The sequence below is a fragment of the Pristis pectinata genome, chromosome 17 (genome assembly GCF_009764475.1).
Source record: "Pristis pectinata isolate sPriPec2 chromosome 17, sPriPec2.1.pri, whole genome shotgun sequence".
In the NCBI taxonomy this organism is placed as follows: domain Eukaryota; kingdom Metazoa; phylum Chordata; class Chondrichthyes; order Rhinopristiformes; family Pristidae; genus Pristis; species Pristis pectinata.
The window spans coordinates 13,630,385-13,656,336 of NC_067421.1; positions in this window are offsets into that span (position 1 = coordinate 13,630,385).

Below are 25,952 nucleotides of genomic sequence, written 5' to 3' on the forward strand. Positions count from 1 at the left end.
ATTTGGAATATATCCAAACCACTAAACACCTGAATTCCCGCCAAGCCCAGTGGGCATTATTCTTTGGCGGGTTCAGGTTTACGTTAACCTATCATCCTGGGTCCAAGAACGGGAAGCCTGATGCTCTCTCCCGGCAATACACTACTGAGGAGGACCATCCTAACCCTGAGACCATTCTTCCCCGGTCCTATGTGGTGGCGGCCTTCACCTGGGAGATCGCAGCTGCAGTCAAGGAAGCCCAACAGACCGAACCTGACCCAGGTAACGGACCACCCAACCGCCTTTTTGTACCAGTGTCTGTGCAGTCTCAGGTTCTTCAGTGGGGACATTCCTCTTGTTTCGCCTACCATCCGGGGATCGATAGGGTGCTTTTCTTCTTGAAGAAACACTTCTGGTGGCCCTCCGTGGACGCTGATACCCGTTCCTTTGTTTCTGCCTGTTGTGTCTGCACCTGTGGAAAAGCCTCCCATCGACCACCTGCTGGACTACTTCATCCCTTACCTGTACCTAGCCATCCGTAGTCCCATATCACCCTGGATTTTGTCACGGGACTGCCCCCTTCTCACGGGAACACTGCTGTCCTCACCATAGTGGACCGATTTTCCAAAACAGTGCATTTTGTGGCCCTTCCCAAACTCCCTACAGCTCGGGAGACAGCCGACCTGGTTGTCCAACACGTCTTCTGCCTCCACGGAATCCCTGCAGGCATTGTCTCCGACCGGGGTCCCCAGTTCATCTCTGCAGTATGGAGGTCCTTTTGTCAGGCCCTCAGAATGTCCGTAAACCTATCGTCTGGTTTCCATCCACAGACGAATGGTCAGTCGGAATGGGCGAATCAGGATTTGGAAACAGCACTACGCTGCATAACGACGAACGACCTGTCTACATGGAGCACCCACCTCACTTGGGTTGAGTACGCCCACAACTCTTTGGTCTGCACTGCCACCAGCAGATCCCCCTTCGAATGCTCCCTCGGTTACCAATCCCCTCTGTTCTCCATTCATGAAGAGGACATCATCGTGCCCTCAGTTCAGGACCATCTCCACCGTTGCCGCAAGGTCTGGGAGGACACGCACAGCCCTGCTCTGTACCACCGACCGCAACCAGAGAATTGCTGATCGTTGTCGGGTTCCTGCACCGGTGTACCAGCCTGGGCAGAAGGTCTGGCTCTCAGCTAAGGACATCCCCCTCAAAGATGAGCTCAAGAAACTCACCCCTCGCTTCTTGGGACCTTTTGAGATTGAGTGGATTGTCAATCCCACGGTGGTCCGGCTCAAATTGTCTACGGCTCTGAGGATACATTCCCACTTTCCACGTGTCCCAGGTGAAGCCGGTGGCTAACAATCCATTGTGCCCTCCGGCTAAGCCCCCTCCGCTCCCCCCCAGATCATTGGCATCTGGCGTTTACTGGATGTGCGCCGCTGGGGTAGGGGTCTGCAATACTTGGTCGACTGGGAGGGATACGATCTGGAGGAACATTCCTGGGTTCCTCACTCCTTCATTTTGGACCCTTCCCTCATTAATGAATTCCATCAGAACCATCCAGACAAGCCCGGTGGGTCACCTGGAGGCTCCTGTTTGGGGGCGGGGAGGGAGGGGTACTGTCATGGTTCCGAGTGCTGGTCCTCGATTCGGCCCCATTGATGGTGCCTTGTTGTGCAGCACATGATTTCCATGCACTACTAATTGCATAGTAACACACACCTGAGTTCCATCAGGAGACTAGTATTAGAACACTGGTTCCACTAGCACTGGTTGCTAGAGTATTGATCAATCTTTGGGTATATTTTGTCTCCTGGCTGCTTAGAGCTGTCCACTCTGGAGCAGTCCTGGTTTTGCTGTTTCTCCTAGGATATCCTGTTTCTGTGTCGGGACTCTGCCTCAGAGCCCCAAGGCAAGATTCCTCCTGGTTGCTGCCTGAGTTCAGTTCAGAGGAAGCATCCTGACTCCAGTCTTGTACCGCTGTTCTGCATTTGGGTTCTCTGCGATCTCGCTCTGCGTTTGACACTGTGACATCCTTCTCCAATAACCAATACAGATACTATTTGTTTTCAGGTTTAGTGAAATTGCAGAAATACTTGATGGAAAAAAACATTTATTGATAAACTTGATATCTAAATAATCAACCTGCTTGGTGCATTACTCTTTTTTTTAATACAGCTGTTGTAGAGGCACAGAGTCAGACAGCATGGAAACTGGTCCTTTGGCCAATACTAACCAACAGAGACCCATTTACATTAATACCACACAGTAATCCCAATTTATCCTCCTCACTTTCCCATCAACAAACCCCCACCCACCCGGGTTCTACCACTTATCTATAAACCAGGGGCAATTTGCAGTAGCTAATTAACTTACTAACCTGCAAGAATTTTGGGCTTCACCCAAAATGAGGTGCGAGACTATCTATCATGTTAGAGATAACCTTTCCAATTAGCTGTATGCTTACTCCCAAAGTCTCTCAGGGGAGTGGGGAGGGAGAAACAAAAGAATAATTTTGAGAGCAAAGTGCAGGGTAGGGTTGTGGGTTATTGGAAAACGTTAGAATGTGCAGTGGCATTAGATTTCAGTAAGGATCTAAATTTTGTTTTGTATGATAAGTTAACCTAGTGTCAGATCTTACTCAATCTGCACAGTAAACAGCTCAGTTACATTTTGCTAGTATCATAGGGATGCAGGAGGAAATCTGAGCACCTGGAGGAAATCAAATGGCTCACAGGGAGAACATGCAAACTCCACACACAGAGCACCTAAAGTCAGGATCAGACCTGGGTTTGGAACAAATCAAAATTCCTGTGAAAACGTTGAGATATTAAAAGACCTCAACTCTTCTGGTTCATTCCTGCCATCCTGGTCATTGCATGATGCAAAGTTAATAGAGTTGTCAACGTGGCAATCAGTCACTACCAGTTAGTTACAATAGACCAAGACAAGACACAAGGAAACCCCCAGTGGTGGAGAGCTACGGGAGCAGGAGGTCCAAAGTGTCTCCCAAGCATGCTGCACTTTACTAGATGTTGTGTTTCAAATTACACATGGGATATATCTGCAAATATCTTCATGAAAGAATTCTATCTAATTTAGAGTTGAATGAATCAAAACTAACTGCATCCACCATATGGCCAGTCACTGAAATATCTTTCTGAAGACCTAGGGGTGAAACAGGTAGACAGGGTGGTGAAGAAGGCATTTGGCATGCTTGCCTTTATCAGTCAGGGCAATGAGGACAGGAATTGGGACATCAGGTTGCAACTGTACAAGTCGTTGGTGAGACCACACTTGGAGTATTGTGCACAGTTCTGGATGCTCCAGCTATAGGAAGGATATTATTAAGCTGGAAAGGGTGCAGAAAAGATTCATAAGGATGTTACCGGGACTGGAGGACTTGTGTTATAAAGAGAGGCTGGATAGGCTGGTTCTGTTTTCCCTGGAGTGTGGGAGACCTTATGGAGGGATATAAAATCATAAGGGGCATAGATAACGTGGATGGTCACAGACATTTTCCCAGGCTAGGGGAGTCTAAAACTGGAGGACATAGGTTTAATGTGAAAGGGAAAAATTTTAAAGGGACCTGAGGGGAAAACAAAAGAGGGAAACTTTTTCAAACAGTGGGTGGTGGGTATATGGAATGAGTTGCTGGTGGAAGCTGTAGAGGCAGGTACAATTACAATGTTTAAAAGACATTTAGACAGGTAAATGGATAGAAAAGGTTTAGAGGGATGGGGCCAAATGCAGACAAATGGGACTAGCTCAGATAGACATCTTTGTTGGCATGGGCAAGTTGGACCGAAGGGCCTGCTTCTGTGCTGTATAAGTCTATGACTCTAAGATTAATATTGAATTCGCCACTCTTCAATTGTAGGTCCTGTCCTTTGTGCATAACATACATCCCACAGATCACATCCATCCTGCAGGATCTTTCTCCTAGTCCTATCCTGGAGCTAATCTTACACAGCACTAATCTTCAGTCGGCACAAAGTCTTATTGATTGGCTCAGCAGTCTTCCATGTGGATGCTTAGCTTTTAATGCCCCAGACTAACAATACAAAGCGCAATCGTTTTTACTATGACTGCAGAACTTTCTACTGCATAAATACTCAACAAGTCATGTAATTAACTAAAGCTACCAGCTGCCACCTGCCAAGTGCCAGATTGCCCATACTGGTTAGACTGAAATCATTCCCAGCCACTCAGCTGTGTCTCAGTGACTATGCAATGTCTGTAGCTTGTTCCATGTTCAGCAACAATATTGATAAACTCCATTTCCTGCCAAGCACAGGCCTAGCATGTTGTCCCAGCAAAGAAACACTATAGGGATGGTCAACACACAGCTTGTCAGAGCCATTTCTACTGTAGCATGTGTAGAGACTGGGAGAACATCTCTCGCCCATCTACCAGGATACAGAAGATATATGAATGCTGTTATGAGCCAATAGCTTTGGCTGGAGTCTCAGCAGATGGTCAGGCCATTAGAAGATTGCAAATGTGGGAATGTGCAAGGGTAAAATAAGATCAACAAAATATTCCTTTTACCCTCTTTCTCAAATTTGGACAACCACATTAGGTCCCTGAGTAGGTTGAGAGACCCATCTATTGCGCTGTACTAGGGCGTGGTGCTGCTGTTAAGAGTATTCATTGGGGCTTGGGAGTTGGTTATGATGAGGCTGCTCTCATTCTGCCACTGCAGTTTCTGCAGAAACATTTGCATGGTGCATTCAGGGAGGGTTCTAGGGAAATTCCTGGTCTATTTAATTCAAAGAGTAGTATCTGTTTCCAAAGTAAATAGCCAACCCTGCTCTGTGGACCTGGAAGTTTATCATTGCTCTGTTGGTCTAAAGTTACCCCATTGCAGCCCTGTGCCTTTTTGTGGAGTAGGGGAATTCCAGGCAAGATAGCTGTACAACATGTCAGACAAACAGAAACTTCAAAAGTTCAGACTTTTCAGTAGCTTGATTTGAAAACAATCAAATAATCTTTATTTTTGTGATCAGGAAGTCAAGAGGCCAATAACCCCTGACACAAATGAGCATTTGAATATGGGATTGGTGGGGGAAGGATAAAGTTGTTTTATTGATTAAAATTGATTAAAAGTAGAACAATGCCTACTTTAAAATCGATGTCGAGTACTACTGTTGAGTTTTAATCACATAAAACTGCAACTCGCAATTCTTTACTTCTTAAATAAAGAAACCATTGTGTGTGTTATTGTTCAGTAGAAATCAGAACAGAAACTGGGCTGTTAATAAGTTTTATCATTTGTATTTTCTCATGCATGACTAAAAGTATTATGAGCTGGTCACCAAACAATCTGCTGGAGGAACTCAGTGGGTTGAAACCCTGCATCGGGACTGAGAGTGGAGAGGCAAGATGGCCTGTATAAAGAGGAGAAAGGGGAATCAGGTCTGGTCACATATGGTAAAAATAAGATATGTTTCATGTGAAGAGATTTGGATTGTCAATCTGGTGCTCCCCTCAAAAAAGCTCTGCACTATTGTTCTGTCCCTTTAGGATCCAATAAACTTGTTTTCTCACTCTCCCAGTTCTGATGAAGTTGTCTTCAACCTGAAACATTAACTCCGTTTCCCTTTCCACAGATGCTGCCTGACCTGAATAGTGTTTTCTAGTTTTATTTCAGATTTCCGGCATCTACAGTTTTTTTTAAAGGGTAAAACTCACTCTGTTTTTCCTAACAATGGCCTATACATTCATCTTCATCATTTTACTTGCAGTAAAGTGGCTTTATCACTCTTCTTAAAGCTGTTTCATAAAGCGCTGGAAAATTGTGAAGCTTGTCAAGCTCTCTCTGGTGTAACACTTCTACTTCAGGAACAATGGACATTAGGGTTAGAATTTTCTGCATTGGTAGCACTTATCGTCACAGCTGTGGCCTCAGGAAGTTGTCATCTTCTGAGGCAGTCCCTCAGGATTGAGGATGACTTGCTTTTCCTCTAGTTTTGTAGGTTTTGAGGTGATTGATGAGGTCAATGTGGGGACCACAGACTCTTCCACAGATGGAACAGAAAGTACCTGACCAGGCTTGTGGGTGCACCATTTGAGAAGTAGTGAGTTCCTTCAGCTACCCAACAGAGCTGTGTGCTCCTGATGCACAATCATGAGGTTCTCCATACCATCCTGAAAGTTACTTCTGCACTTTAAGTGGTCTTGGACCCTAGATCTACAGAAATCAGGGTGCATGTTGCTTCTCTTCAAGGAGGCTTTGAGAATATCCTTGAGTCTTTTCCTCTGTCTTCCTGTTAATCTCCCCCGTGACAGAGTTTGCAATAGAGTATTTGTTTAGGGCATCAGGTGTCATGTATATGAATGACTTGTCCTGCCCAACAGAGTCAGCTGAGTGTAACTAGAGCCTCAGTGCTGGAGATATTGGCCTGAGAGAGGACATTGATGATGCTTCACATACTTCCAGTGAATTTGGAATAGCCCTTAAATGGTCACCATAATACAACACCTGCACTCTTTCAGGTAGTAGGGTTGGCAAGGAAATGAGTGCAATCTCCAATGATAGGAAAGGGAGGCAGGGGACAGACTCCTCAAATGGTCACACCATTTATTCGGGCTTCTGAAGAACAGTTCATTGCAGAAGTATCTTCTTTGGGCATAGAATGATGTGGCCAGGTCCATAAGCTCATGAGTGTCCTGTGCAAATGCCTATCATTTTAGGAGCCATGTACTGCTGCCATATGCCCCTAGGTATAAACAGCCTCTGTCAAAAGAGAAACAGAGTTAACATTGCAGGTCTGAAATGTTAATTCAGTTTCTCTTTCCACAGATGTTGCCTGACTTGCTGAGCATTTCCAACATTTCCAGGCTTTATTTCAGATTTCCAGCATATGCAGTTTATTGATTTTCCCATCAGTTTGTGTTTTAATTGGACTTTGATTTTAAGCAGAACAATGGCACTTGACCTAAAGAGGGAAAGTAATCAGTTACAGAGTCATAGAGTTATACAGCACAGTAACAGGCTCTTCAGCCCAACTTGTCCATGCCAACCAAGATGCCTATCTGAGCTAGTCCTATTTGCCTGCATTTGGCCCATAACCTGCTAAACCTTTTCTCTCCATGTAACTATCTAAATGCATCTAAACATTGTAATTGTATCCACCTCTATAGCTTCCCCTAGCAACTTGACCCATATAGCCATCACCCTCTGTGTGAAAAAGTTTCCCCTCAGGTCCCTTTTAAATCTTTCCCCTCTCACCTTAAATCTATGTCCTCTAGTTTTGGACTCCCCTACCCTGGGAAAACCACTGTGACCATCCACCTAATCTATGCCCCTCATGATTTTATATACCTCTATAAGGTTACCCCTTTAGCCTCCTACACTCCAAGGAAAAAAGTCCCTGCCTATTGAGCCTCTCCTTACAACTCAACTGTTTTACAGAAACCTGAACAGATTCCTCTGTCCCCTCCCCAGGGAGGACTCTCCCTACCTTTCCTATCATTGGAGATTGCATTTATTTCCTTGCTAGCACTCTAACAGCTGAAGGAGTGCAGGGGTTGTATTGTAGCGCGACCATTTGAGGACTATTCCAAATTCATTGGAAGGATGTGAAGCATCATGTCCTCTCCCAGGACAACATAGAACAGTACAGCACAGGAACAGTCGCTTCGGCCCATGATGTTGTGCCGAACTAATTAAACTAGTAATTAAACACCTAACTAAACTAATCCCTTCTGCCTACACAATGTCCATATCCCTCCATTCTCTGCACACTCATGTGCCTATCTAAGAGCCTCTTAAATGCCTCTATTGTATCTGCCTCCACCACCACCCCCCCCGGCAGCATATTCCAGGCACCTGCCACTCTCTGTGTAAAAAACCTGCCCTGCACATCTCCTTTGAACATAACCCCTTTCACCTTAAATGCATGCCCTCTAGCATTAGACATTTCGATCTTGGGAAAAAGATACCAGCTGTTTACTCATAATCTATGCCTCTCATAATCTTATGAACTTCTGTCAGGTCTCTCCTCAGCCTTCACCGCTCCAGAGAAAACAACCCCAGTTTGTCCAGTCTCTCCTTATAGCACATGCCCTCTAATTCAGGCAGCAACGTAGTAAACTTCTTCTGCACCCTTTCCAAAGCCTCCACATCATTCCTATAATGGGGTGACCAGAATTGAATGCAATACTCCATATGTGGCCTAACCAGAGTTTTAGAGTTCTATATCTCCAACATTGGGGCTTAGTTACACTCAACTTACTTGGTGGGGAGTGAGTGCATTGATCCATTAATGATCAACTTCTCTCGCTGACTGCTCTCTCCTTAGAAAGAAATGGGCACACGAATTATAAAGTTAGTCATCTGAATGATCTGCAACGCCTTCCATGGTAGCATGGCTTATAGACACTCACTGGTGGCCCCCATGGAAATAAACCCAGTGGATCCCAGGACACACATGAAAGAAAGGTAGGAAACAAAACATATATCAGCTTTCTCCATGAAATTATGTGTGTGAAGACCTGAGGTGTAGAGCTCCTTCTGCAGTGCATCACTGCTTTTGAAATCACAGTGATGCATCTGCATTGTGTTGTGGTTTAAATTGATCCAAGCAGCATAAAGAGTGTGAATGATGAGTAATTTGCAGCCAGCCTGTGGAGAGCTAAAAATAGACAGTCACAGAAGAGAAAGGGGTGAAGTTTGTACTGCTCTCAGGTCACAAAGCAACTGAATGACATTGTACCCCTGACGCACGGCCTGCTCGCCTGATTAAATAACGAGCTTCTACCTGGATGCTGCTGTCAATGAGGTAACTCAGCAAGAAACAGGCTGACATAAATGATCCCAGTCTCTATCGTCAGCAGGGAGCTGTTGGTCAGGCTGCATGAGTGGAAGCAGCAGATCCATCTGCAGTTTAAACCTAGGCACTGGCTGGAAGGGTTAAGGGCTGATGATTCACTGAGTGACATGGCGGGGGAGTGGGGTCCGTGTGGAAACAAATTAAACATTAGGTCCCCTTTCCTGAGACAACCTGTCATTCTGGCGAATGAGGGTTGACAAGCTGGCCTCTCAGTCCAACATGACAACCATGAATTCCATGAGAAAAGATTGATACAAATTGCAAGGTGGAATAATGAGCAGGTGGGAGTCTTCATCTTCCATTTTGAAGGGGCAGTCACCATCAGTAAACAGAAAGAAAACTTCATGCAAGTATTATAAATCTGACACAAATTTTCAGTGAGAAGATTGTGGGCTGGATTAGAGTCATAGTCATACAGCAGGGAAACAGGCCCTTCGGCCCAACTCATCCATGCTGACCCAGGTGTCTTCCTGAGCTAGTCCCATTTGCCTGCATATGGCCCATATCCCTCTAAATCATTCCTATCTATGAACCTGTCCAAGTATCTTTTAAACATTGTAATTGCACCCACGTCTACTACTTCTTCTGGCAGCTCGTTCGGTGTACCCACCACCCTCTGTGTGAAAAAGTTCCTCCTCAGGTTCCCTTTAAATCTTTCCCCTCTCGCCTTAAACCTACCTCAAGCTTTAGACTCCCCTACCCTGGGGAAAAAAGACTATGACCATCCACCTTGTCTATGGCCCTCATGATTTTACAAACCTCTGTAAGATCACCCCTCAGCCTCCTTTACTGAAGGGAAAACAGTCCCAGCCTATCCAGTCGCACCTTATAAGTCAAGCCCTCCAGTTCCCAGAACATCTTCATGAATCCGTTCTGCACCCTCTCTAGTTTAATGACATCCTTCTCATAGTATGGTGACCAGAACTGCACATGATAGTCCAGGTGCAGTCTCACCAACATCTTGGAATGATTAGAAGTTCCTAAATGGGGCAACTTAGAATTCTTCATTAGAGTTGACAGCTTTGGATGGAATATTGATTGGTGAACATAAAGGTCCAAGAAACCAGTGAGAGCAATAAGACAACAATGAGCCAGCAACCACACTACCCAAAAAATAGTTGCTTCCTACTTGCCAGAACATATTGCATAAAGACGTAACCCTTTTGTGTGAAACATTCTTCCATCTATTTCTAAGCATAGTTGCTGACTTGCCTGAAATAAACAGGTAAATGTCTCCATTAAGATACAGGGTGGCTTGACTCATTGAAAGTACTCTTGTCTCTGAGTCAGAAGGCAGTGGGTGACAGAACAGTATCCAAGCTGACACTCCATTGTAACTTTGTATCATAGTCATGGTTAGGTATAGAGTGTTTGTGAGAACTCGTTCTGTAAAGTCTGGCTGTGCTTTTTGCTGATAAACAGCAGTGATTACCATTGGGAAACCAGTAGATTGTTAGCTGAACATCTCTTTGCCTTGACTAGGAAGCTTGTCCTAATTATGGCCATTCCTTTTCACATTTTTTCAGAAAATTTTGCTTTGCCTTTATAAGGAGAAACTTCTTCCTTCTATTTGATCAATTATTTGAAATAGAAATCATTCTGTAGAATATGATTACCTGCTTGACATTAGACTGTTTTTGGCCAAACTGGCTCTGGATTTATGCTGTAACAAATTACTTGCCATTGAATCATTGAATCATACAGCATGGAAACAGAGCCTTCAGCCCACCAAGTGCATGCTGACGATCAAGTGCACATTTTACATTATTTTATAAGATGAGATATCTTTATTAGTCACATGTACATCGAAACACACAGTGAAATGCATCTTTTTGCATGGTGCTCTGGGGGCAGCCTGCAAGTGTCGCCATGCTGCCAGCGCCAACATAGCATGCCCACAACTTCTTAACCTGTACGTCTTTGGAATGTGGGAGGAAACCGGAGCACCCGGAGGAAACCCACGCAGACACGGGGAGAACGTACAAACTCCTTACAGACAGCGGCCGGATTTGAACCCGGGTCGCTGGTGCTGTAAAGCGTTATGCTAACCGCTACACTACCATGCCTGCCCATATTGTCCCCACATTCCCCTCAACTCCTCCACCCCTTCCCCCCAACCAATTCTACCGCTCACCTTAGGAGCAATTTACAGTGGCCAATTAACCTCCCAGCTTGGATGTGTTTGGGGGGTGGAAGGAAACTGAAGCACCCAGGGAAAACCCATGTGATCATTGCAAAATGTTGGCTTTACACTGCACCAGTTCATGGGACACAAAAAGTGAACATGCAAGTATGGCAAAGCAGTTAGGAAAATAAATGGTAAGTTGCCCTTTGTTGTAAAGGGATGGACTACAAAAGTGACAGAGTGTTAGGCAATGCCAATGTGTTACCAACAAATGGCAATTAGTCTGAAAGTTAAGTGCCCTCCAAGCACAGAGGGCCATGTCTTCAGTATATTGAAGGCAAGATGCTCCAGCTACAGAGAGTGACTAATCCTTTGAATATTGAGATTAATCCTCTGAGTAGTGAAAGCAATTAGTCTTCCAAATATTTATGGCAATGAGTATTCTGAATCATGAGAGTGAAGAGTCCCTGCAGATGAAGACTCCTCTGAGTACTGAGAACGGGATTTAGAAGGTGGAAAGGAGAGGGTCAGATGGAGCAACATGCAGAGCCACACGAGGTTACTTTGGTAAGAAGAAAAGACAAGCAAAAAATCGTGAAAAGCGAGAAAATGTTGGCCCTACACTATGCCAGTTTATGGGACAGAAAGTAATCATGCAAGTAGAGCAAAGCAGTTAGGAAAATAAATGGTAAGTTGGCCTTTATCGTAAAGGGGAAGGAATACAAAAGTAACAGAGTGTTGTTGTATTTGTACTGGGACTTGCTGAGCTCACAGCTGAGGAACTTGGAGCAGTTTTGGTCTCCCTATCTAAAAATGTAAGTAGTGCATAGATTCACTGAGTAAATTTCCAGGACAAGAGGGCACAGTTTTAGAATTAGAGGGCACCCATTTAAAACAGAGATGAGGAGAAATTTCTTTAGCCAGAGGGTCGTGGATTTATGGAATTCTTTGCCACATACAGCTGTGGAGGTCCGATCATTGGGGGTGTTTAAGGAGGAGATTGATAGGTATCTAATTAGTCAGGGTATCAACGGATATGGGGGAAAGGCCGGGAATTGGGACTAGATGGGAGAATAGTTCAGCTCATGTGAAGTGGCGGAGCAGAACTCGATGGGCCGAATGGCCTACTTCTGCTCCCTTGTCTTATGATCTTGTGATTTCCAGGACAAGGGGGTTGTCCTATGAAAAGTGGATGAGTGAGATTGGCCTCTATTCACACAAGTTCAGCCATCTCATTCAGACATACAAGTTCCTGAGAGAGATTGACTGGGCAGATGTTAAGAGGCTGTTTCCTCCAGTTGGAGAATCTGGAATTGGGGCACATAGTCTCAACACAAGGAATCCACCATTCAGTAACAGGGAGAAAATTATAATTCTAGAATTCCCTTCCTCAGAGGTCTTTGGCTGCTCAGTTGTTGAGTAGACCCAAAGCTGAAGCTGATTAAGGGGATCAGGGGGAATGGGAATCAGGCGTGGATCAGCTATGACCTTTGGGAAAAACAGAGCAGGCTCGAGAAACACGTGGCTTACCATTTTTTTGTTTCTTATATTTTTGCAAATGCTTCTTAATGCGATCTTTGCATGAACTAAACCACTCTTGGAACTTGGTTTCTGTGAACAGGAATCTCCCTATCTAACTCTTCCTGCATAATTGGTATAAAACAGCAAAATGCCAGACCTCCAGCAACTGCAGGATTTTCAGATTGCTGGATAGTTCATCATTAATCATACACGTATATACACAACTGCTGATCTGCTGCAACTTACTACCAATATTTAGACATCTAGCTTAGCTTTGTAGCAGTCTCCTACAACAGTGGCATTGGATTATGACATAGCTGGAGGATTTTGTTTTGTGCTCTGTTGGAATTTTTTTCAGCACTCTCAAAATTCTGCAGCCTTGTCTCATAGAGTCAAAGAGAGAGAAACAGCAGAGAAACAGGCCCTTCATCTGACTGAGTCTGTGTTGACCATCAACCATCCATTCACACTAATCCTAGATTATTCCCATTATTTTATTCTCCACGCAACGCAGACAAAATGCTGGGGGAAACTCAACAGGTCAGGCAGCATCTATGGAGGGAAATAAACAGTCGATGTTTCCGGTCAAAACCCTTCATCAGGGCTGGAAAGGAAGAGGGCAGAAACCAGAATTGGGGGAAGGGGAGGAGTATAGACTGGCAGGTGAGAGGTGAGTCCAGGTGAGAGGGGGAAGGTAGGTGGGTGGGGGAGGGGGAACGAATGGGAGTGATGTATGAAGCTGAGAGGTGATAGGTAGAAGAGGCAAAGGGCTGAAGGAGAAGGAATCCGGTAGGAGAGGACAGTAGACTATGGAATAAAGGGAAGGAGGTGGGGAATAGATGGGCAGGTCATGAGGTCAGAGGAGGGGAAAGAGATGGGGTGAGAGGGTCACAGGAATGAGGGAAGACAAAGGGATGGTGGGAAAGGTGGGGGGGGTAAAAGGGGAGGGGTCACCAGAAGTTAGAGAAATCGATGTTGAGGCCATCAGATTGGAGACTCCCAAGGCGGAATATGAAGTGTTGTTCCTCCAACGGAGCGAAGGTGCTTGACGAGACGGTCACCCAAACTGTGTCGGGTCTCACTGATGTAAAGGAGGCTGCACCGGGAGCGCCGGATGCAATAAATGACACGCTCGGACTACACCTCTTCCCTTGCAAGGACGCCATCCCCTTCTCCCAGTTCCTCCTGCTCCGCCGCATTTGTTCCCATGATGAGGCTTTCCATTCCAGGACATCAGAGATGTACTTTTTTAGTAAGCGGGGTTTCCCTTCCACCACCATCAATGCAGCCCTCTCCCGCACCTCCTCCAGTTCCTGCATGTCTGCCCTCACCCAATGCCCCCCCCAACATAACATGGACAGTATTCCCCTTGTCTTCACCTGCTACCCCATGAGCCTCTGCAACTTCCGCCACCTCCAACAGAATCCCACCACTGGGCACATCTTCCCCTCCCCCCTCCCGTCCCTGGCTTTCCTCAGGGATCTCTCTCTTCGCAACTCCCTTGTCCATTCGTCTCTCCCCATTGATGACCCTCATGGCGCTTATCCCTACAACTGTACTAAGTGCTACACCTGTCCCTACACCTCCTCCCTCACCACTATTCAGTGTCCTAGACGATCCTTCCAGGTGAGGCAGCGCTTCACCTGTGAATCCGAGGGTGGCATTTATTGCATCCAGTGCTCCCGGTGCGGCTTCCTCTACATTGATGAGACCCGACGCAGACTGGGTGACCGCTTCGTCGGCCACCTTCGCTCCATCTGCCACAAAAGCCAGGATCTCCCGGTGGCCAGCCACCTCAATTCCACATCCCAGTCCCATACTGACATGTCTATCCGTGGCCTTCTCTACTGCCACGTTGAGGCCAGACGCAGGTTGGAGGAACAACACCTTATGTTCTGCCTTGGGAGTCTCCAACCTGACGGCCTCAACATCGATTTCTCTAACTTCTGGTAACCCCTCCCCTTTTCACCCCACCACCTTTCCCCCTCCATTTGTTTTCCCTCATTCGTGTGGCCCCCTCACCCCTTCTCTTTCCCCTCCCCCACCCTCATGACCTGCCCATCTATTCCCCACTTCCTTCCCTTTATTCCATGGTCTACTGTCCTCTCCTACCAGATTTCTTCTTCATCAGCCCTTTGCCTCTTCTCCCCATCACCTCTCAGCTTCTCACATCACTCCCTTTCATCGCCCCTCCCCCACCCACCTACCATCTCCCTCTCACCTGGACTCACTTATCACCTGCCAGCCTGTGCTTCTCCTACTCCCTTGACCTTCTTATTCTGGCTTCTGCCCTCTTCCTTTCTAGTCCTGATGAAGGGTCTTGACCCAAAATGTCAACTGTTTATTTCCCTCCATAGATGCTGCCTGACCTGCCGAGTTCCTCCAGCATTTTGTGTGTGTTGCTCCAAATTCCAGCATCTCTTGTGTCCCCATCAACTGTCCCCTAGATTCTACCACTCATCTACATTAGGGGCAATTTACTGTGGCCAATTAACCTACCAGCCTGCATGTCTTTGGGATGTGGTAGGAAACCGGAGGGCATGTAAGAAACCCACACAGCCACAGAGAACATGCAAACTCCACAATCTGAGGTCAGGATTGAACCCATGTCTTTGGCGCTGTGAGACAGTGTCTCTACTACCAGCGCCACTGTGCTTGTCCCAAGGCAGATTGGGTCATTGGCCAATGCTGACCTTGGTGGTCTTGGCAATGGAACGCAAAGTTGTGTTTCAGCAAAATCCTCTTCTTCATAAGTAGACGAAGACGTAACTTGCGGGTGGCAGAAGGAGGACTTAGAAATCCAGGATGTGTGCCGAGCCTGTTCAGAGACAAAGGAGCCGCTAATTCAGCTGCACAGATTGTGATGATTCAGAGACACAATTGGTTTCTGTGTGATTAGCATCCTTGCCAGCTCTCAGCACTTAAAGACAGCACTTTTCACAGTTTTCCTCTCCGTCTCTTTGTGTCCAACAGTTGATTATCATGTCACTTTGGCAGAATCAAAGGTACAAGTGCGTCAGACATGAAGTGGCTTCAGGTAGAAACCACTTGCTACCTCTTTACTTTAGATCCATCCCACTGACAGGTGCCTAGTTGTGGACATTGTGATAATAGTGGAAATAATCACTGGGCATTTTTCCTTCATATTTATACATCCTCTTCTTTGCAATGAGGTTCTGTGGGGTAAAGGAATCAAAGGACAATGTTCAGCATAATTCAATAAAACTTAATGGTCCAGAAAAGCACTTGCGAAGGGCATATTTTTTATGTACTGCAAATTGAAGTACAAAATCAATCGCTAAGTGTTATCGGTACTTCTGAGAGAATAAATCACACAATGTGAATCTGATTTACATGCATTGAGGCTATTGGGCATCCAGCAGTGATGTCAATGGGCACGCAGGACATGTTTAACAAAGTTGCTCCAACAAATGAAATGCGAATATTCAACAAAGAAATGACTTGGGCCTCAACCAGGAAAGTATATTTTAACAAAATTACATAAAGGTACAGTCCTTACTTGGACTACAGATGGGATTCCACCTTGTGGTCGAATTTGACCCATGTGTTACAGTTAAGGCCTTCTTCTCTTAAGAGTTGTGTGGGTACCTTCAACTGCTCTGTCCTTGCACCCTATTCCACTGCCACGGTGTTCAGTTATGCATCAGAGAACCAGGGAACCTGATCCGTCTTGCCATCCCATGCAGCTACATTACATTTCCTCTTGATGCCACTTTGGGAGCTCCCACACTCCCACGAGAGTGTGGCGAGAGATCACAGAGATAATTTTCTGCTTCTCACGGATTCCCCCAAGTCACACACATTTACTGTGTGCAACCACTCACAAAGGTCCAGGAATTGTGTTGCTCATGCACATGCCTCCTTGTGGATTGCACAAGAAACTCCCCTTCCTGTGAAGAAACCAGCACAGGTCCCTTGGGCATTCCCTTTTACCAGCTGTTTCCATGCAGGTTAGAATTCCTAGCTTAGTGCCTCATGGCATTCCCCCTGACCAGCATCTGTAAAGTGAGCACATTGCAGACACCAGGCAAGGAAAGGCCGAGATGGATTATAGAGCCACCAAGTTTGACTGGCATGTTGACATTGAGTGACCACTTCAGTAATGTACCAGTGAGGTACGGGTATCTATGCCACACTGCCCCAACAAAGTCTTCACTAAAGGGTTAGGAAAAATGTGGCAGAAATATGATAAAATATTATATGCAGTGGTGGAGACTGAGGGGAGACCTGATAGAAGTTCATAAGATTATGAGAGGCATAGATAGAGTAGACAACCAGTATCTTTTACCCAGTGTCAAAATGTCTAATACCAGAGGGCATGCATTTAAGGTGAGGGGGATAAGTTCAAAGGAGATGTGCAAGGAAAATATTTTTTTACAGAGAGAGTGGTGGGTGCCTGGAATGCGTTGCCAGGGGTGGTGGTGGTGACAAGTACATTAGAGGCATTTAATAGGGTCTTAGATAGACACATGAATGTGCAGAGAGTGGAGGGATATGGACGTCGTGTAGGCAGAAGGGATTCGTTTATGCATTTAATTACTAGTTTAATTAGTTCGGCACAACATCGTGGGCCAAAGGGCCTGTTCCCGTGCCGTACTGTTCTATGTTCAAAAACCCAGGCAATTAGAAAGATCTGTTAATATTTATAACTGCCCAGTTTCCAAGAATGCTGTTCTCAAAACCTTACTACTTGCAGTCACAAAAAATTTTTCAATGAGCTTTATCCCCTAGTCTAGCAGAAATCGTACTGAAAGATTAATTATAACAGTAATCACACCTCCTCATGTATAAGTGAGAAGTTCTCGGCACCCCTATTGCTTTCTGGATTTCCGCAATCCTTTCCCACGTACATCAACCAATTCTTAACAGTCCATGCTTTTATCAAGGCTTTTCCCATTGTAACCTCCAGTTTTGTCATTATTTTTGTGTGTTGGTCAACATAAGGTGAGACAATGCCAGAGGTTGCAAAATCTTGTCAATCGCCTCTCAGTAAGAGCATCCAATACCCTCCCAGCTCAGCAAAAGACCAGTATGACAGCTGATACATTACATCTTACTGCATCATTGTTGACAACACCGCAGATATGTAATTATGTTGGGGAAAGGAATTAACGCTTGGATTTCCTGCAGGTAATGTGAACATTTGTGTGACCATATAATTGGTTGCAGGGTCATTTAGTCTGGGAGCAGTTTGAGCCCTAGGGCAGTAATATCTTTAAAGGGTCAAGTCCCATGTTGGAATTGCATCAGGATGGTCAGTTTATTGAAGCTTAACATTTAATCTGTTAGCTATTTCTGAATGATGGAGCACGCTGTAAATTGTAATGATGGCACCGTCTGTTGCAGATTATTTTAAGATAACTTACTGATGGTAAACATCTTTGAGCTGACAAAGTTTCAGCAGCTCAAATGGGAGTCCGGCCATGTCTTTGGGATCTGGAGCACCACACAAAATGCTGGAGGAACTCAGCAGGTCGGGCAGCATCTATGGAGGGAAATGGACGGTCGACATTTTGGGTCAAGACCCTTCATCTGGACCTTTCATCTTTGGGACCTGCCTTAGAGTGAGCCAATAAGTGGGCAGCAACGTGGAGCCAAGCAGTAGACGGATGAAAAGGGCAGGTGAGTGAGGGTCTTAAGACTAATGTGTCTACATTTGGAGAGGAGCTTTGGTGAGGGTCTCCTTCTATTCTGCTTCAGGTAACAGGATTTGGTGAGGAAGGGAAAGACAAGGGGCAGCTTTTAACAAGTTCTGCTGGGGAAATTTCTCCTACCTGGCTCATAGGGTTTGCTCCTCATCGACCTCCAAGTAAGGCAGCTTAAAAAAGACGCAGTGGACCCACAATGCACGTCACAGTCTCCGTCAGTAAGTACAGACGCAGCCTAAGTCATTTTTAATTTCTGGATCGATGACATTTCTTGGCAATGCCATCCTGTCCCTCAAGACAACAGCAACAGAGGAGCTCTAGTATCAGAGACACTGGGTTTCCCTGGGGGCAGTTCACTCCTGATCTGCATGTTCCAGCATTTCGGGACAGCTACGGCATCACTTACACTCCTGCTGCTCTTCAGGCAGTCAGATTGCAAGTCCTGGAAGTCATAGGCTACCTGTTCAGCTGCTCAGCTACCGAACAGTGGGGGAGTATTTGTACCATTTGTCCTGCGCACAGGGCTCCTTCCCACCCCCAACCCCGCAACCATCGCAACAAAAACTCTTGTCATCTCTAATCTTGGGCCCACCTCCTCCCCAACCCAAATGGCCGTTGGCCAACCCAACCATCACTACCCCCAACCCCCCCATAACCAAACCTTGGAACAGATTAACTGGCAAACTTCAAGTTGGTACTGGAGGGGCCGAGCATGTGATCAGCAGTCACGAGACAGCGCACCCTGATGCCTTTCTGATCATCGTGGAGTCTTCAACCAGGCTAGCTTGAAGAAGTCTCTGACCAACTACTGCCAACATGTCACCTTCAGAGTAAGAGGAGCCAACACACTTGATCACTGTTACACTATCATCAAGAACGATTACTATGCCATCCCATGCCCGCATTTTGGCAAGTCCGATCACCTGGCTGTACTTCTACTTCTGGCATATGTGCAGAGACTGAGGAGTGCAGCACCAGTGGTGAGGACCATGAAGGTGTGGTCAAGGGAAGCGGAGGAGCGTTTGTAGGACTGCTTTGAATTGGTGGACTGGACCATATTCAGGGATTCATCTTCGGGTCTGAATGAATATGCCATGTCCATCACCGACTTCATCAGGACCTGAGTGGATGAGTGTGTGCCTTCAAGAACATACCGAGTTTTCCCAAACCAGAAGCCCTGGATAAACCAGGAGATTCGCAGTCTGCTGAGGGCTAGATCTGTTGCATTCAAGACCAGTGATCCAGAATCCTACAAGAAGTCGGAGGGCCATCGTGAGAACAAAAGGGCAATTCCGTGTGGAGTTAGAGACACAATTGGATGCACAACAGCTGTGGCAGGGTTTGCATGCCATTACTTCCTATAAGGCAAAACCTAACAGCATAAATGGCACTGATGCTTCACTCCCTGATTAGCTCAATGCCTAATATGCACGTTTTGAAAGGGAGAATAACACTACATCTGTGTGAACCCCACAGCATTCGGCGACCCTGTGATCTCTGTCTTGGAAGCCAATGTCAGAACATCCTGCAAGAGGGTGAACCCTCGCAAGGCATCAGGCCCCGACTGTGTACCTGGCCGGGTACTGAAAACCTGTGCGGACCAACTGGCTGGAGTGTTCACGGACGTCTTCTACCTCTCACTACTGCGGTCTAAGGTTCCCACCTGCCTCAAAAAGGCAGCAATCATACCAGTACCCAAGAAGAGCAGGGTGAGGTGCCTCAATGACTATCGCCCAGTAGCACTCACATCTACTGTGATGAAGTGCTTTGAGAGGTTGGTTATGACTAGAATTAACTCTTGCCTGAGCAAGGACCTGGATTTGCTGCAATTTGCTGATTGCCACAACAGGTCTACAACGTATGCAATCTTAGTGGCTCTCCACTCTGCTCTGGAGCACCTAGACAACAGAAAACATACGTCAAGCTGCTGTTTATCAATTACAGCTCAGCATTCAACACCATCATCCTCTCAGTATTAATCAACAAGCTTCAAAATCTGGGCCTCTGTACCTTCCTTTGCAACTGGATCGTTGTCCTCCTTATTGGGAGACCACAGTCAGTGTGGATCGGTAATAACATCTCCTCCTTGCGGACAATCAACACAGGCACACCCCATGGATACATGCTTGGCCCACTGCTCTACTCTCTATACACCCATGACTATGTGGCTAAGCACAGCTCAAATGCCATCTATAAATTTGCCGATAACACCACTGTTGTTGGCAGAATCTCAGATGCCGACGAAGAGGCATCCAGGAGTGAGATAGATCAGCTGGTTGTGTGGTGTTGCAACAACAACCTCACACCCAATGTCAGCAAGACCAAGGAATTGATTGTGGACTTCAGGAAGGGGAAGTCATGAGAACACACACCAGTCATCATTGAGGGGTCAGCAGTAGAAACGGTGAGCAGATTCAAGTTCCTGGGTGTCAACATCTCGGAGGATCTATCCTGGGTCCAACACATTGGTGTGATCACTAAGAAGGCACGCCAGCAGCTCTACTTCATTAGGAGTTTGAGGAGATTTAGTATGTCAAATTCCTATAGATGTACAGTGGAGAGCATTCTGACTGGTTGCATCACAGCCTGGTGTGGAGTTTCCAATGGACAGGATCGCAAGAGGCTGCTGCAGAGGGTTGTAGACTCAGCCAGCTCCATCACGGACACAACCCTCCACACCATCGAGAACATCTTCAAGAGGCAGTGCCTCAGGAAGGTGGCATCCATCACTGGGACATGTCCTCTTCTCATTACTACCATCGGGGAGGAGGTACAGCAGCCTGAAGATCCACACACAACGACTTAGGAACAGCTTCTTCCCCTCCATCATCAGATTTCTGAACAGTCCATGAACCCATGAACACTACTTCATTATTCCTTTTTTTCCATATTTATTTATTTTGTAATATATATTCATAGTAATTTTATGTCTTTGTACTGTACTGCTGCCACAAAACAACAAATTTCATGACATATAAGTCAGTTATAATAAACCTGATTCTGATTCTGAGATCACTGAGATGAGATTGGCAGCAGATTTATGACTAAGATTGGATGCACTAGAATTTCAAGGCCAAGATGAATATTCTCTCATTTTCCCCCATTATACTCCATCTGCCACCTACTTGCCCATTCACTTTGCAGGTTCTCTCCATCCTCTTCCCTGCTTATGATTCCACCAGCTTTGTGTCATCCACAAACTTGATACATTACACTTGATTGCTTTACATCGTTAATGCACAAATCATTAATATTTCACCCTGCACTGATCCTTGTCCAATCCAACCAACCTGCCCCATAAATGACCCATTCATACATATTGTTTTCAGTCCTTTAACCCAACCATCTTCCTCTGCTAATATATTATTCCCCAAATCCTATTTTGTGTAGCAACCTTTCTCTGGCACCTTATTGTATATCTTTTACAACCCAGTATTATATTTTTATTCATTCGCAGATTGTGAGGTTTGCTAGTGGGACAATATTGTCCTGTCTCTACCACTAAGAGAGCCAGTATTTCTTGCCTTTATCCAAGTTACTACATGCAGCAGTTCCCCTTTAGTTATGTCCTCAAAAAATTCAATAGAATTTGCTTGAAAACATTTTTCCTTCATGCAACCAATTTGACTCTGTCAAAGGATATTATGAATTTCTAATTTCCCTATAATCACTTTCTTAGAAATGAATTCAATAATTGATGTCAGGTCCATAGTTCCACATTTCCTCTCTCCTTTGGGACTATTCCATAACCTATTATGAAATCTATTCTCTCTTAAATCATCCTTTCTACAAACAAAGGAAGCAAATCTTCAGGCCCAAGGGATTTGTCAGGTTTTAGAATCTGCAAAGTGTGTGGGTGTGTTGGTGGCGGATGGAATATAATTTGGGAAAAATGTGAGATTATTCACTTTGGCAAGGAGAGTTAAAAAACAGAATATGTTAAATTTCTCCAATACTTTTTCTATTATTATTAATTACCTCCATCACATCTATGGTTTTCACTACTTTTGGCATAAAGTCTCTTCCACTGTAAAGACACACAAAAATACTTGTGCAGTGTCCCAGAGATTTTCTTATCCATCATTATAATTTCTCCTGTGTCTGCCTCTAAGGGACCCATATTTACTTTTCTTCTTTTTCTTTTTGCTTACTTGCAGAAGTTAATAAAATCTGTCTATATATTTGCATTAGTTTATTCTCATATTCTATTTTCTCTCTGTGTAAATCTTTTGGTCATCCTTTGCAGCTTAGTTGAAAACCCTAAATCCTTAGGATTACTACTCTTCTTGACATTATAAGCCTCTTCTGTTAATTTAATCCTTTCCTTAACCACTTTGGTTGACCAGAGATGGCTAATTTTTCATATGGAATTTTACTTCTTAATGGAATGTTAGGAATTATGAAATGATTATTAAAATATTTGCCACTATTTGTCTATTCTCACATCCTGCAATCTAATTTCCCAATCTGCTTTAACCCATCCATTTTCCAAGCTAATATTATTGGCTTTCTTTAGATTCTAGTTTTATACATAAGTGTGTCACTTATACTGTAGGCTCTATGTAAAATTTTATCATGTTATGCTCACATTTTCCGAATATATCCCATACTATAAAGATTACAAATTGACCCTGTCATATTGTAAAAGATCTATCAAAAATAGCTGATTGATTCAGTGCTGTATTGCTTATGGAAGATGTCACTATAGCAGTCTTAAGAATATTGAAAGACTTGACCCTGGAAATGAATGAATAGGAATTTCAGCTGTTGTAGAGGATGAAGTAGAGGCAGAGGTGAGTAATGATTCTATATAAATGAAATTAGCCAAGTCTTTATGCTGGACAGGATCCTGGCTTAGAATGGAGCATGAACTATTGGGCTCAGTCTTATCAATGAGCAAAATAGAATTGGGGCCTTGGGTGTAATATTTTTACATTACCTGAGATTATGAACACATGAATAGATAATCACAAAATCATGGAAAATTTACAAAGCAGAAAGAAGCCATTCAGCCCTTTGTATCTATGCTGGTTGTACCTTGCCTGGCCCTAACTTCTGGCACTGGATCCAGGGTCATTCAGGTCACAATTCTTCAAGTATATGTCCAGGCATTTTTAAAAATATTTTCCATATCTGTCACCCTTTTAGGCAGTAAGTTCCAGACCCTGACCTTCCTCTGGATGAAAGAATTTTTGCTCTTCTCCCCTCTCATTCTTTTACCAGTTACATTAAATCAACACCCCTTGGTTTTTGATCCCACTAATGAGGAGAGTATGTGCTTCCTATTTACAGTGACTAAGCCACGCATAATTTTACCCACCTCATTTAAATTTCCCCTCAGCTTTCTCTGTTCACAAGAAAGCATCCCTATATAGATAATCTGTCCACATAGCTACAATATTCCAGTCCTGATAACATCCTCAAAAATCTCCTCTGTATCCTATCCAGTGGAATCAGATTATTCCTATAATAATGTGGTGACTAGAAATGTACACGGGACTCAAACTGTGGTTTAATTGGGGTTGTTCAGTTCTAGCATAACTTCCATGCTCTTATATGCCACATCATAGAGTCATAGAGATACAAGTCCTTCAGCCCGTCTGCTCCTATCATCAAGCACCCATTTACATTAATCCTTCATGAATCCCATTTTATTTTCCCCACTTTCCCATCAACACCTCCCCCCCCAACCCCCAGATTCTGTCACATCTATATTAGGAACAATTTAAAATAGTTAATAACCTATCACCCCGCACATCTTTGGGAAGTGGGAGGAAACCGGAGCACCTGGAGGAAACCCACACAATTACAGGGAAAACATTCAGACTCCACACAGAAACCACCAGAAGTCAGGATCGAATGCAGGTTGCTGGAGCTGCAAGGCAGCAACTCTACTGGCTGTACCACTGTCTTGGCTAATAAATGAAAGCCTCCCATGTGCCTTTTTAATCACATTATTGATGGCCTGTCACCTTTAAGGATCTGTGGACACAGACTCTAACATTCCTTTGTTTGTCCACACCTCTCAGTGTCCTCCCATTTATTGTAGATTCCCATGCCTTGTTGCACCTCTCCAAATGTATCACCTCACACTTCTCTGGATTAAATTCCAATTGACACTTTTCTGCCCCACCAACCAGACCATCAATAACTTCCTATAGTCCAAAGCCTTCTTCCTCACTGTCAAACACACTGCCAAGTTTTTGTATCGTTTTTGAACTTCTTTACCACGCCTGCGATATTTAAGTCTAAGTCATTAATATATATTACAAAAGGTAAGAGCAGAATCCGGAGCCCGCCCCCCCCCCCCCCCCCCCCCCGCCGAACTCCACTGCTAACAGCCTTCCAACCACAAATACTACCATCAAATATTACTCTTTGCTTCCTGCCACTGAACCAGTTCTGGATTCAATTTGCCACTCTTCCTTGAATACCACAGGATTTTACTTTTCTGAACAGTATGCCATGCCATGGGAATTTACCTCCCATTCTGTACCAGCTAAGAGTGACAGTAGATTGGGAAACTGTGATAGGAAATGATTGCAACTCATGCCTCCTGGTTAACGTGGGCTAGACTAGGAGCCTTGTCACTTTTCATACCAGACGATGAATGCAAACTTGATTGGGAAAATCTTGGCAATTCACATCTCATCCTGAATATAAACTGGACTGGGAGTGCTGACACAATCCCCATAAGTGAATACATTTTGGATTGGGAGAGTGATTGCAGATCATATCTGATAGGGAATATAAACTGGAATGTCATTGCTGTTCACGCCTTATTGTAAATTTAAACTAACAGACTCAGGATTTGTAAATTTCCATTCATACTTTGGTTGTATCTGGTGTGACTTGATTGACAGAAGTCCCTTGGCAACCCAAGCTTTCACTGCAAAATAGAAAGATGAATCTGAGCAAATACATGAGTTTAGGAGCTGATTAACCTTCAAAAGTTAATGCAACTTGCAAATTGTTCTATTTAATTACAGCACAGCTTTGCACTTTCAAGTGGCAATTACTTCCCCAGATGCCGTGTCATGAAAAATGAATGCACTTTCGAAAGCTGCATTGGAAAGGTTAGTGCTGAAATGGGTAATAAGACCCCAAGGGTTAATCTAACTATTAATCTCTACTCATTTCTCAGTAAGGTCTGAAAATGGAAAAATATGCCAGTTTACATAAAACCTCATTGCACTGAACAAAAGACTTAAGAAGAGGTAGATCATTCCTAGTAACCATTTCCCTCATTGAAAGCTCCTATTTTTAAATCTCTAGAGGAGACTGTAAAACTAACTGGAAATGTGATGTATTTCATTCAATGGAATCAGGAAAGTATTGTATGTTTGGCAGAGGCCTGTTCTGAATATGAAGTATTAAAATGCTAAATGCATAATGCCATGGAGCCATAAATTCATATTGTCCTACAGCACGGAAACAGGTCCTTGCAGCCAACATATCCATGCAGCCAACATATCCATACAGCCAACATGTCCATGCCAACCATCAAGTACCAATTTATACTCATCCCATTTACTGGCACTTGGCCCACTGCTTACTTGCTATTGCTTGGCTTATCATGTATGCAGACACTGAATGAATAAACACACTAGCTGACATGTAAGGAGACTTTTACTAAATCTGCATGAAACGAGTGGGAATCAAAGATAGGACGATGACACTGGTAATGATAATCCAATATGCAATTACTTCAACTTGGTTACAGGATTATGGAAACAATCAACCTGCTCCACAGAATATTCTGAATTTGTTCTTTTCTCACAGAAAATTGTCTAAAGCCACTTGTAATCATAGCCATTT